The following is an 11604-nucleotide window of genomic DNA, read 5'->3' as shown; positions in this document are numbered from 1 at the left end:
TGACTGAAAATAATAAGAATAACCTGCTAAAAATCCCAGGCAAGTGTATATTGAACAATGACCCACTGGATACTGCAAATCAAAACTAAATTGATAAAAGACTGTCCTCAAACACAAGTGACTTCTCGATACGAAATAGTCAGAATGTAGCCTTGACTACCTATAGCTGGTATCACGTTAATAAGAAATTCAAGTTTAATATTATGTTCCCTGAAACATCCTCAGCTACCTGATAGATGGTAATAAACTAATGAGAATTTCAGGTAAAAATTATGTATCCTGAAATGTACTAAGCTATTTGGTAGCCTGGAAATTCAATTGAAATGTTTTTATAAAAAAACATTGCTGTATTGAACTCATAAGATATTTAAATTAGCAGAGAGAGAGAGAGAGAGAGAGAGAGAGAGAGAGAGAGAGAGAGAGAAACTTTAGGGAGGCAGAAATGGTAACTGGTACATGGAAAGATAGAATCTGACTGGGGAAGAATGTTTAAAGAGAGAGAGAGAGAGAGAGAGAGAGAGAGAGAGAGAGAGAGAGAGAGCATCATCCTGAAACAACCTGAGCTTTCGGAGAGCCGATCTTAGACTTCTGAATCTAACGTGAAGAAAAAAGTACCCTGAAGTATTCCACATAGCTATTATTGACAAAGAAATTTACCTATGTATCCGGATACACTTGGCTACTTGTGACTGATAGAAAACTAATACTAGATTCAAGTAAAAGCAAAACTACGTATCCTGAAACATACAGAACACTCGATAGCTAATATTAAAATGATCAAGAATTTAAATAAAAAAAACCCCTATACAGTACATCCTAAAAGTGATTGAACTGAGAGTCATTTTAAACGGGGAAGAAATCAAAATAAAACTCTCCTGAAATGTACTGAAGTACTTGACATATTAAACTTCCGAATCTTACGTAAAAACGATTATATATCCTAAGGCCATTACGGCAGTTCACCAGCTGACGCAATAAGGAGGTGGACAATGCCCCGCCTACATGGGGGATTTTGGGGGGAAGTGAGCAGACCACCCCTTTCTTTTGGCCTTGATATATCCTGCATTATTCTGAGGTACAACACAGCTACTGTTAAACTGGTAAGAAAATTCATTAAACAATATGCATGCCTAACATTGACCTGCCTTATATTTGATAAGAGAAATTCCAGTGGAAAACAAAGTTTGTATTCTGAGATATATTGAAATAACCGACAGCTGATATTAAGGTGATGGGAAATCTTAGCAAGACAACTAGACTACGTATCCTGAAACATACTGAGCTGTAAGTTACCTGATAATAAACTTATGAAGAATCTAAGTAAATGTCTATTAGTTAAGATAAAGCTTAAATAACCTTCAGGTGTGAAAAATTCTGTACACCCTGAACAATACTGAGTTACCTGCTAACATTAAACTAAGAAGAAATGAATATATGTATCCCTAAATATTTAACCACTAACGGGTTGAAATAATAAAATTATAAGTCTTGAATCACATGAACTGCCTCACATGGTAAAGACCTCTATAGTTCTGCCATGACCTTGATAAAATAACACTTTCTCATGACTACAAACTTAACACTGCCATAGTTTAAAAAAAATTTTTCAACACAAGTAAGATTATAATCTCATGTGAAAGTATGACTTTTTGTTAGGCCATTTTCCCATTTCATTCAGGCCCTTTGTACAGGTTTGACAGATGGCAATGTAGTCGTCTCTTCAGTAAATGGTCTTCTTCTTTTTACAAGAAGATAATTGTGGAACTGTGCCAGACTGACATCTAATCTACTGGTTTCATTTATGCCTGTTCAACTTGTCCCATCTGTGCGTGCTCGCTGCAGCTACTTTCCTGAAGAGAAGAGTAATAGTTAATGACTTCATATCAAGCTTGAGGTCTTTTGGCTTGCAAGGTTTTTCAGATAACAGATAATTTTATATAACCAGGCCCCAATCATATCGCTGCAGCCCCTTTCACTAAAAGAAGGTCACAGATTGGGCAGGATATTTTTATACAACCAGGCCCCAATCATCCTATACCTAGGCCCCTTTCACTAAAAGGGTCACAGATTGGGCAGGATATTTTTAAGACTAGTTTCAAACGTCTTTAATTTTTTATAAACATCCTTGTGAAATGAAACTTATTTATTCAAAGCTAGAGTAAATATTACGATAACTGAAAGCTGGATTGCAATGAAATTTTCACAAAAACGTGAATGGCTTCTTAGAGTAAGTTTCAATTATTACATCAATGTAAAAAGTTCCTTATCTTTAAGTGTATTATTATTATTATTATTATTATTATTATTATTATTATTATTATTATTATTATTATTATTATTATTATTATTATTGCTGCTTGGGTCGGGCTATAACATTTATAAGACTATTTCAACATTTTCACGTAATCTGGTAAGATTTTTCAGCACCAACGATGCCTCACCTCTCTCTAAGTTGTCTTAGAGCACCCAAGCGCTCCCTGGTTGGCTCAGGTACTTTAAGAAAAGAGCCAGTTACTGCTCTCTTTATTGACTTTCTGACGGTACTCGTCAAAAGCCAGACCACTTTATAATATACAATACAACTGACTCATAATCCCTGGGGAGTGACAGAAAAAATTAAACTAATTTTACAGAACTAAACAATTTCAAAATACCAAGATTTTTTTATACAAAAGTTAAGAATCCTACAAAGATCTGCTTCCTAGCTCATTGTACTACTGTAGTTAGAGTTACTTTAACAAAATTAATAACTTTATTAGAATATTTTAAGAGCTATTGGCACTGACAGTCCACGACCTTCAGTTTCACTTTTAATCTAACTATTTCATAATTCTGTCCTTAGTCCTAGGCCTAGGTCCAATACATTATATTACACCATTTTCAGCTCCTATAAAAACAACTTCTAAATCTGTGGTTTCGAATCAATCTGATGAACCATTTCTATCCCGCACAAATTATAAACATTCCCAAAGAATCACATTCAATGTGCATCAAACACCTACCTTTCTGAAGTGTTATACAACCTGGAGCATTTTCTTCAAAATTCTTCAATTATCTCCTTCAAGAACTTGCTGGCTGTGGATAACCTGAAAGAATGAGAAAGACATTAATTAAATTATGGGAAATTAAGGTCTATGAAAGAGTGTCCTCAAAGTTGAGTAAAAATGTCCTGTACATTAAAGACAGTACAGATATGATGCATAGTAGTCCAGACTCTTAATTCAGTAACATATGCCCTGGACATCAACGGTCGTTTAAGAATGCATCTTGACTTAATTCTAAACCAGTGCCCAACAGTTCAAAAGAAGTTCAGTAATACTGTGGTCCCAACTCTGATACAGTCAAGATGCACTCAGAATCAAAGGTAATCCAGATGTAATAATATACCGTCACCTTAATTCACTGCAAATGGCCTTCACATCAAAGTCAAAGTCGACAGAGGGGGCTTTTATTATTTTATATATAAAAAAAATTCAGTACGTTAAATTTTTCTGGCAAGCTTTTAGTTTTGACGGATTTATAATTGATTAATGAAATTTGGGGTGTCAAGCCAAGCACTGAAAGGGGGCACTTAAGGTCATTTGGCGCTTAAGAAAGTGACAAGAGGGAGTTGGAGTGGTTGGACAGCAAGACAGATACAGAAAATAAAGATGGAATACAAGGAACTGAACGAAACCCTACAGTTGAACGAAGAATCAAAAGAAGGAAGTGTTAGTGGACTTGAAGTAAAAGGCTATACAGTGGGCGCAGGTAGGGGCCGAAAAAACGCTGCAAACGCCCTTTAGGAATGTCCACAGTGCACCACGTGAGGTGCACAGGGGTTACAAATTTGGGAATAAGGTCCAAAATTAACCCAAGTGCAGGAAATTAATTCATGAGATGTGGATAGACCTGGATAGCATGCTGGGTAAACCTGTACAACTATCTTGTTCACTGGAGACTGAACCAAAAAGAATACTTGTTGAAATCATAAAAATCTAGAAATACTGAGCATTAACAATATACGCTATATCAAAAGTGACATAGATTCTCACATAATTTAGTGACGATTACAGTGACCCAGAGATGAGAAGTTTTTCATTTACATAATTGTGCTTAGTTACTGCAATAATATAAACATTTTCGAAAGATATTTTAGTTTATTTTCATTAGAATCACGGAGGAAGGGTGTGTCTGCAACTGAGAACGCCCTAACACCTCACGAAGGAAACATCTCTTCACTTCGACAATGATGCTTTGTAATTTAGCACACACATTCAAACTCCCTTCGCACCAATCTCTTATAGATATACGGCATTCCTTTAATCACCCTCAAAGTCTACTTTCCTTTCAGCACTTTCAGTAATTCTGTGAACATGAACATTTGCGCTCTTAGCCATAGTAAATACCACTTTTAGATTGTTTATTCTTTTGGTGCGTCCACTCCGGTTTTACCACAGTTTCCTAATTCTCTACTCACGTGTTCGTATTAGTTACATAAATAGGATTTTAAAGTGTTAAACTACCTAAATATAGTCTCATTAAAGATTAAACGGGAATTCACACAACTAAACACTTCAGTACTCACCAAATATAATCCAGGTTGAGATAGTATCCTGTAGAAAGGTTTCTCTCTTCCTGTTAGGTTAAGGCAGTCCCTCCTATTGGTCCTCAATTGGTTCATCAGGCAGTTCCTCTCCCCAGTTTTCGTGTATTTTCTTGAAAAACTACTTCTCATGTTTCAATACTCTTGATATGTCCATGTTTTCACATCTTATTTAATACCTCAACTTACTGAATATTCCTGTTCCAAAAATTCTCACTCCTCCGTGATCCAATGTGTAGACATACTCGAGAGCAATTAATTGAAGGTGGATTCATAAATATTCCTCTAACAATTTCCTGCTTTGTAAGAAAGTCTCGGGAGATTAAATGCTGAGATTATATGCTCCTATATCACCTTGTTGAACTTGACTGATAAATTCTCTGCTTACTAAGGGATTTGCAACGGGAGCCTGTTTCCCAAAGTGGGCCATACAGTTGCCAACCAGCCAAGTCTTGGCAGAAGATTGTCCGACCGTTGTGGGTGTAAGCATACCTGACAGTGATGTCACGGCCGAGGGAGTAGCAGGTAGGCAGCTTTTACTGAATACTTGCAGTTTGGCACACCTGAATTCTATGTTCCTAATTTATATGTGATTATAATGGTATTTTGCCATATCACTTTTCTCGGAAAGATCTTTTTTTTTATAAGACCGTCGTTTCCTTTATTGAACTGAAGATATTCGCTGTCCTAGTCTTTTGTTTTTCTTTCAGCAGGAGTAATTTTGGTTACTGTCTTCACCCTTTACATTTTTCAAGCCTAGAGGATTCATGGTCTTTCAAATTTCATGTAGTAAATCCTCTTCCGTCTGCCTTATTCGTCATCAGAACAGCAATGAACCTGAAAAAGGAAAAAATCAATATAAAAAATCTATTTGAATATGAAATAATGAATTATAGCCTAAACTTTCCCTTAATGAGTTGATCAAGTCATAATTTCCCAAACTATGTTCGTTTGTATATCGCTACTTTCTGATACATTGCATCTGAAGCGTTATGCTTCTTTAGCATATATTCGGTAAACAAATGTAATATATACTTCCTCACCACTCAGGAGTAACTGGCATCATCATGGTATTGTCGTTATAGACTAAAAAATCGAAGCCCCTTTGTCGTGGATCAGACGCGATCAACTACTCAAAACACCCAGAGAGAGAGAGAGAGAGAGAGAGAGAGAGAGAGAGAGAGAGAGAGAGAGAGAGAGATTCTTCATTTGTCCAGTGTTAGTTGCATTTAACCTTAACTCTAATAAAGGAACCAGACCTGGTGTAGTATTTGTAAGCTCAAAGACAAGCAATGCAATAGGTCTATGTACTGAACTGATAGACCTAGACACAAGAGCCTGTCATTTATGGAGCACTGATACTGACTATTTTAAAACTCAGCTCTGTTTTATGACTGAGATGCAGAGTAATGTATCCATTCATGCCTGATGCCTTTGGCGGAAGAATCAGGTTTGCTTGGTGTATATTACAGTACGCGTACAAAGCAAAGAGAGCACAGAATAAAACGACAAAGTTGGATTAGTTCAGGAAGTAGTGTCATTAAAAAAAAAAAAAAACTTTGCTGACAGTTGTGTATTAAAGGGGGGAGGGTAGGGTTAGGTTTTAGCAAGGTGGTAAGATTTATGGAGATCCTGGCCATACAAACCTCTCACTAATCAGTGTGGCCAGGTCAGTCAGCGCCCACTCCCAGAGAGATTGCTAAAAGACCTTTGGAAAGGATTGGCGCTTATGAAAATTAATGAACTCCTTTTTGTTAATGCTACAAGTAGGACAGTTACTGCTACTGGTGGGGAAGTTACTACTACTAGCAGGGCAGTTAATGCTACTAATAGCACATATACTAGTATGATGGTTACAGCAAAAGTATGAAGGTGATTTAATATGGAGTACAGTATACCCTTTAGCTAATATGTATAGTGAGGAAGAGGAGGAGGTTTTTGTGATGTCGGGAGTCTTGACCAGTCCTTAAAAATTTGATTAACCTTTTCCCATTTCAAGGTCAGTACTTTTATATAAGAACTCTATATATAAAACCTTCAGGAAGTCCGTGTTGAATGCAAAAATGATTTATGAATTTTTTACCGAACGTTATCGATAGATTAATGGGGCCCCCTTTTTTTTTTTTCAAAGGATTATCTAACCAGATGAAAAACTCACCGAGTTCAATTGTTGATTCCTGTCCTTCTGCCATGAATGTTGAGTAGCATTGTACCTCGACGTCATTTACACATTTTCGGTGCGAAGTGGTTCCTGGTTCCTCATATGTCGTTTAGGTACAAACTGAAGTCGTTTCAGTACATCTATAAAGCGGTTTGATACAACTCAGTTCGTTACCCCACACGCAATTTAAACGCTAAACCGAATTTCTTCAAGTAATTACGAGTTATTTTTGTTAATCAAAATTGTTGCATTCACGTCATTATAGACACTCATCCGGCGCACAAACAAAAATTTATCTCCATGTAAATTGAAGTTTACCGAATTCAGATATCAAGTACGTTTCACAAATAACCAGACGCAAAACTACTTATCAATTTTTTTATTACTTTTATTTATTACCTTTCATTTTCGCTACTACTTTTATTCATAACAATTTCGTGATTCTAATATCATAACAATAGCTTAGCCTACCGTGTTGGTCTTAAATCTAAATTTCCAAGTCTATAATTGATTTACCGATTTTGGGATATTAATTTACTAATAATAAAAAAAGCTAAATTGTTCCTAAAGATGGATTGACGACAATGTTTACTTCAGAGCCAAATGCCGCACTAACTCTTGATTATTTCAACACAATACATTTGCAATAATGGAATGGAATATAGGATTTAGGCCACAGGCCAAGCGAGCGCTGGGTCTATGATGAGGTCAAAGAACAGGAGTTTAAAACCTTTCGCTGTTGCACTATGAAACAATTGTTAGGAGAGGAAAGTCAGATGGGAGAAAGAGAATATGAACGGAGGTACAGTTAATGGGCTGAAAGCGGTTGTAGATAGGGGCCGAAAGGACGCCGCAAAGAACCTTAAGTGATAATGCCTACAGTGTATCGCGTGAGGTGCACTGACGGGGATTTGTGATATGAGGCCACGCAGCAAATATCGCTTTTATTGAGGGACATTCCTTAATTCTCTCTCCGATAAGGGATTGGGGTTCCTGCTTTATGAAATTCTCTATCTGGAATTAGCGTCAGTAATCAAATCTATTACTTTTTTTTATTCAGTCATCTGATAACTTGACCAGCCTTATAAAAAAAAAAATCCAAGTGAGTTGTACCGAGTTGGCTTCATGGATGTACTGAAACGACTCTATTCGAAATGGCTGTTGTAGCCTAAGTGAGACCTCGTCTGTAAATAAAAAAAGTTATCCACATTAATTACTTATCAGGAAAAGCGTTTGATACACACAACTGTACTCTATAATTCCTCAAGCTATGAATGAAAATCCCATTGTGTTATGGAAATATATGTTAAAAACGCTAAAATTCACTCAAATACCAACTGGTCTCCTCTGCAGGTGATTAGAGCATAATACAATAAAAGAAGGAATGTTATAAATGTTGAGAGAAAAAAATGTTTAATATCCATCTTCGGTCACTACCAAACTACCATTCTAAAAACAACAGTTGTTAAATACTCAAGTTCCCCAGTTTTGGGGCAATGAAAATGCAAGGGCTTATTAGTGACTGATTTCAACAAACACCTTGCGTTATCTGGACACAGCCACACTTGTAGTTTGTTTAAAACTCCTTTTATATTTAAGCCACGAAATATTCCCTGTAGGTGACTGATATCAGTGAGATAAAATTCTTACTAGATACTAAAAGTATGTTGTCGCAGACTTTACCGCAGTTTTAGAGCCAGTCATAAAATTTCAACATTAAGTTTCCATAAGTAGCATTGTGGCTACTCCTAACTTGCTCGTAAACCCAGATTTAACAAAAAATGCCCTCATTTTCCCCACGTTCTCAGGTATTAACCAACCATTCACTGCAGCAGGCCTCAGTGGACTGTAAGTTAATATAATGATGATTAAAACACGCAATTTACATCCATACTGACAACGAAAGCAGTGGGCTGTCCCACCGACCTATCCTCAGTTATAGCGTATAGCCTTTTTCCTTGGTAATTGTCTTCGTATAATGATATTCCAATCACCATATTTACTTATCTAATACATGACGAAGGTAATACATAAATAAGAACTACATTCACCATTATTTGTCACGAGTACCCTTAGTAATTATCCCACCGCGATAACGCCGACTTACAGTCATTTATGTGACTTTAAATCTCATTATTTGAACACTCGACACCACCAATTCCGCCAATACGTAAGGAAATATAATATAAAAACCAAATCCCTCCACTGACCAGAAACATCTACGGTGTAAATAACACCAAAGGATTTTCGAAAGCTTCGAGAACTTTACGCAATGACGGTTGTACGTCCACCTTGTCTCGAGAAAGGGAGGTAACTCACCACTCACCAACCCCGACTGAGCCAGAACCAAGCACTGCCGGCCATCCCCGAGATGCATGCTAGTATTGCGCCAGCCCCGTTTTTTTTTTTTTTTTTACGATGCTCCTAGGTTAGGTTAGGTTGCCCAAGTGTTAAAGTGTTACCTCAACTGTAATTTGGGTGTGGGAAACATAATGAGATTATTTTCAAGAAAATTCTATGGTTAGTTTTTAAGATATGGCGTCCCGCTTTTTTCAGGGAAAGGTCTCGGCACTCTGTTACATCTCGGGGAAAATGCTGCCGGGTGCCTGTCACCTGGCAAGGCAAGTCACTACTTAACTACAACGGTGACCTTTGTTGGCTGGTGGACTTACGATAATAAAAGTCACATTTTTATCCCAACATACAGACGAATAAAATTAAACTGAAAAACACAACCATATCTTGTCCCAAAAACAACGTTTACAATTTTGACAAACCTAAGAGTTTCCTTTGAATTTTTCCCGGGGTTTTAACTACGAACGCGAGAGAGAGAGAGAGAGAGAGAGAGAGAGAGAGAGAGAGAGAGAGAGAGAGAGAGAGAGAGAGAGAGAGAGAGAGACCCACCAAATAAATCCTAACCTTACGCCAGTCAGAATCGAGGGAATCCCAGACTTTTTCTTCAAATCCCGGCTAATGACACAACGGGTGGGCGTGGCAGAGGCTTCGAGCTGTCAAACGAAGTTGACTCAGGCTGAAGAAAGAGTAATTGGAAAGCTTTCTCTTCATTTCTGATAAAAGAGACAGAGATTTATAGTGCGTCAGTTTCCCACAACTGTCATTCTTGGATCCTACCCACAGAGAAAATGGGGCAAAAATCGACGCTATATATATGTGTCATTTCGTGCTTCTGATGGCCGTGTTTGAAAAACGTCACAATATTACCACAAAAACCTCAAATTAAAGTCAAAACCTGCCCTGAACCTGAATTAATAGCCATACCTTTAAGTGATGTGAGAAATGTAGGAATTGGCACTGGAATTAAAATATAGAATTTAGGCCAAAGGCCACGCACTGGGACCTATGAGGCCATTCAGCGCTTAAAGAAAAGGCCTGAAAGGCGCAACAGGAGGAAAAGCTTTTGCAGTTGCACTATGAAAAATTGTTAGTAGAGTCCGATGGAAGGAAATATGAACGGAGGTACAGTAAAAGGAATGAATGAGGTTGCAGCTAGGGTCCTACGGGACGCTGCAAAGAACCCTAAGTAACGCCTACAGTGCACTAAGTGAGGTTCACTGACAGCAACCCCACCCCCCCCCCGGGGTTGAGAAATTTAAGTTGGGTTTCACTATAAGCTGTCGTCTACCGCTCACCGTTGTTCCCCTAATTCGAACAGTATGTTGCAAATTCATGGTGAGTCTTCAACAGGTACTCAAGTAATTGTCACATGAATTACAGAATAACACATGAATTAAGTTACGAATTCATGATATTGATACATCAAGTACTTGGCCGTTGAATACCAATGTTGCTCAAATACAGAAACGGCAAATAAAACGAAAACTTTCATGGATTTTTAAATATAGGTTATGATATTAAAGGGCCGTATCGTCTCAAGTCTAGACATCCAATTTCCTTCACTTGAATTTCATTTCATCCAAAGATATTAATGGAATGGAATATAAAAATCCAGGCCAATGGCGAAGCACTGGAACCTATGATAAGGTCATTCGATGCTGAAAGGGAAATTGACAGTAAAATGGTTTATTTAAAGGTGTAACAGGAGGAAAAATTTTTGCATTTGCACTATGAAACAACCATCAGGAGAGGGTTGAGCAAGATGGAAGAAAGAAAATATGAACGGAGGTACAGAAAAAGGAATGAAAAGGGTTGAAGCTGCTAGGGGCCGAAGGGACGCTGCAAAGAACTTTAAGTGATGCCTACAGCGTACTGCATGAGGTGCACTGACGGCACTACCTCCCTACGGGACAATGTTGATGAATGTTTAAAACCGCACTAGTCGCCCTTTTCAATTTTTTATTCAAAGCACCAGTAATCGAGATAGCAGCTGGATCTTTAACATATTACCTGAGATCGGAAAGGACTGTCAGAGATCGTCTGCGTCGGTTTAAAGCATCCAGAGGTCCACATCGTGCCTCTTACACTCTTCAGCACCCTAGGACACTTACGATAAAAGGTCTGGCATGGACCCCTAATCACAACTAAGTCCATGAGCCTTTAAAGAATCTTCGCAGAGATTTGGAAAGTAAATTTTTAAACGTATACAGCGGCCTTTCCGCTTCGATGGAGTACCCAATCCACAAATATTTTATAGGAAAGCTACTCAAGCCTCGATTTCGTGACCACAGTACTCCTCTCGATGAATATTAAGATAACCATTGGTCATTCAAACCCCAAATGCCTACAGCACCAAGAACGCCTGCTATGAATGTAAGTAAAACTAACCTGAACCGCCTTGCCATTACCAAAGTCCTTTTTTCTTCATTTTGTAAACACTTGTTTCCAATAACACCTACCCCTCTTCGTGTTTAGAACTACACTGGGTCTCCCAAAGCACAGG

General features: G+C 37.8%; 1 long non-coding RNA gene across 1 annotated transcript; it reads right to left on the bottom strand.

Moving 5' to 3' along the window:
* Positions 1-496: 496 nt before the first annotated feature.
* Positions 497-11604, bottom strand: LOC136840716 (uncharacterized). Its single transcript, XR_010853712.1, has 5 exons — positions 11490-11604; positions 6744-7930; positions 4568-5422; positions 3003-3086; positions 497-1850 (listed from the first exon to the last, which is right to left on the bottom strand). It is a non-coding gene; the product is annotated as an uncharacterized lncRNA (long non-coding RNA).

The sequence above is a fragment of the Macrobrachium rosenbergii genome, chromosome 8 (genome assembly GCF_040412425.1).
Source record: "Macrobrachium rosenbergii isolate ZJJX-2024 chromosome 8, ASM4041242v1, whole genome shotgun sequence".
Lineage (NCBI taxonomy): Eukaryota > Metazoa > Arthropoda > Malacostraca > Decapoda > Palaemonidae > Macrobrachium > Macrobrachium rosenbergii.
The sequence above is the reverse complement of the archived record's forward strand: the minus strand, read 5'-3'. Positions and strand labels throughout refer to the sequence as shown.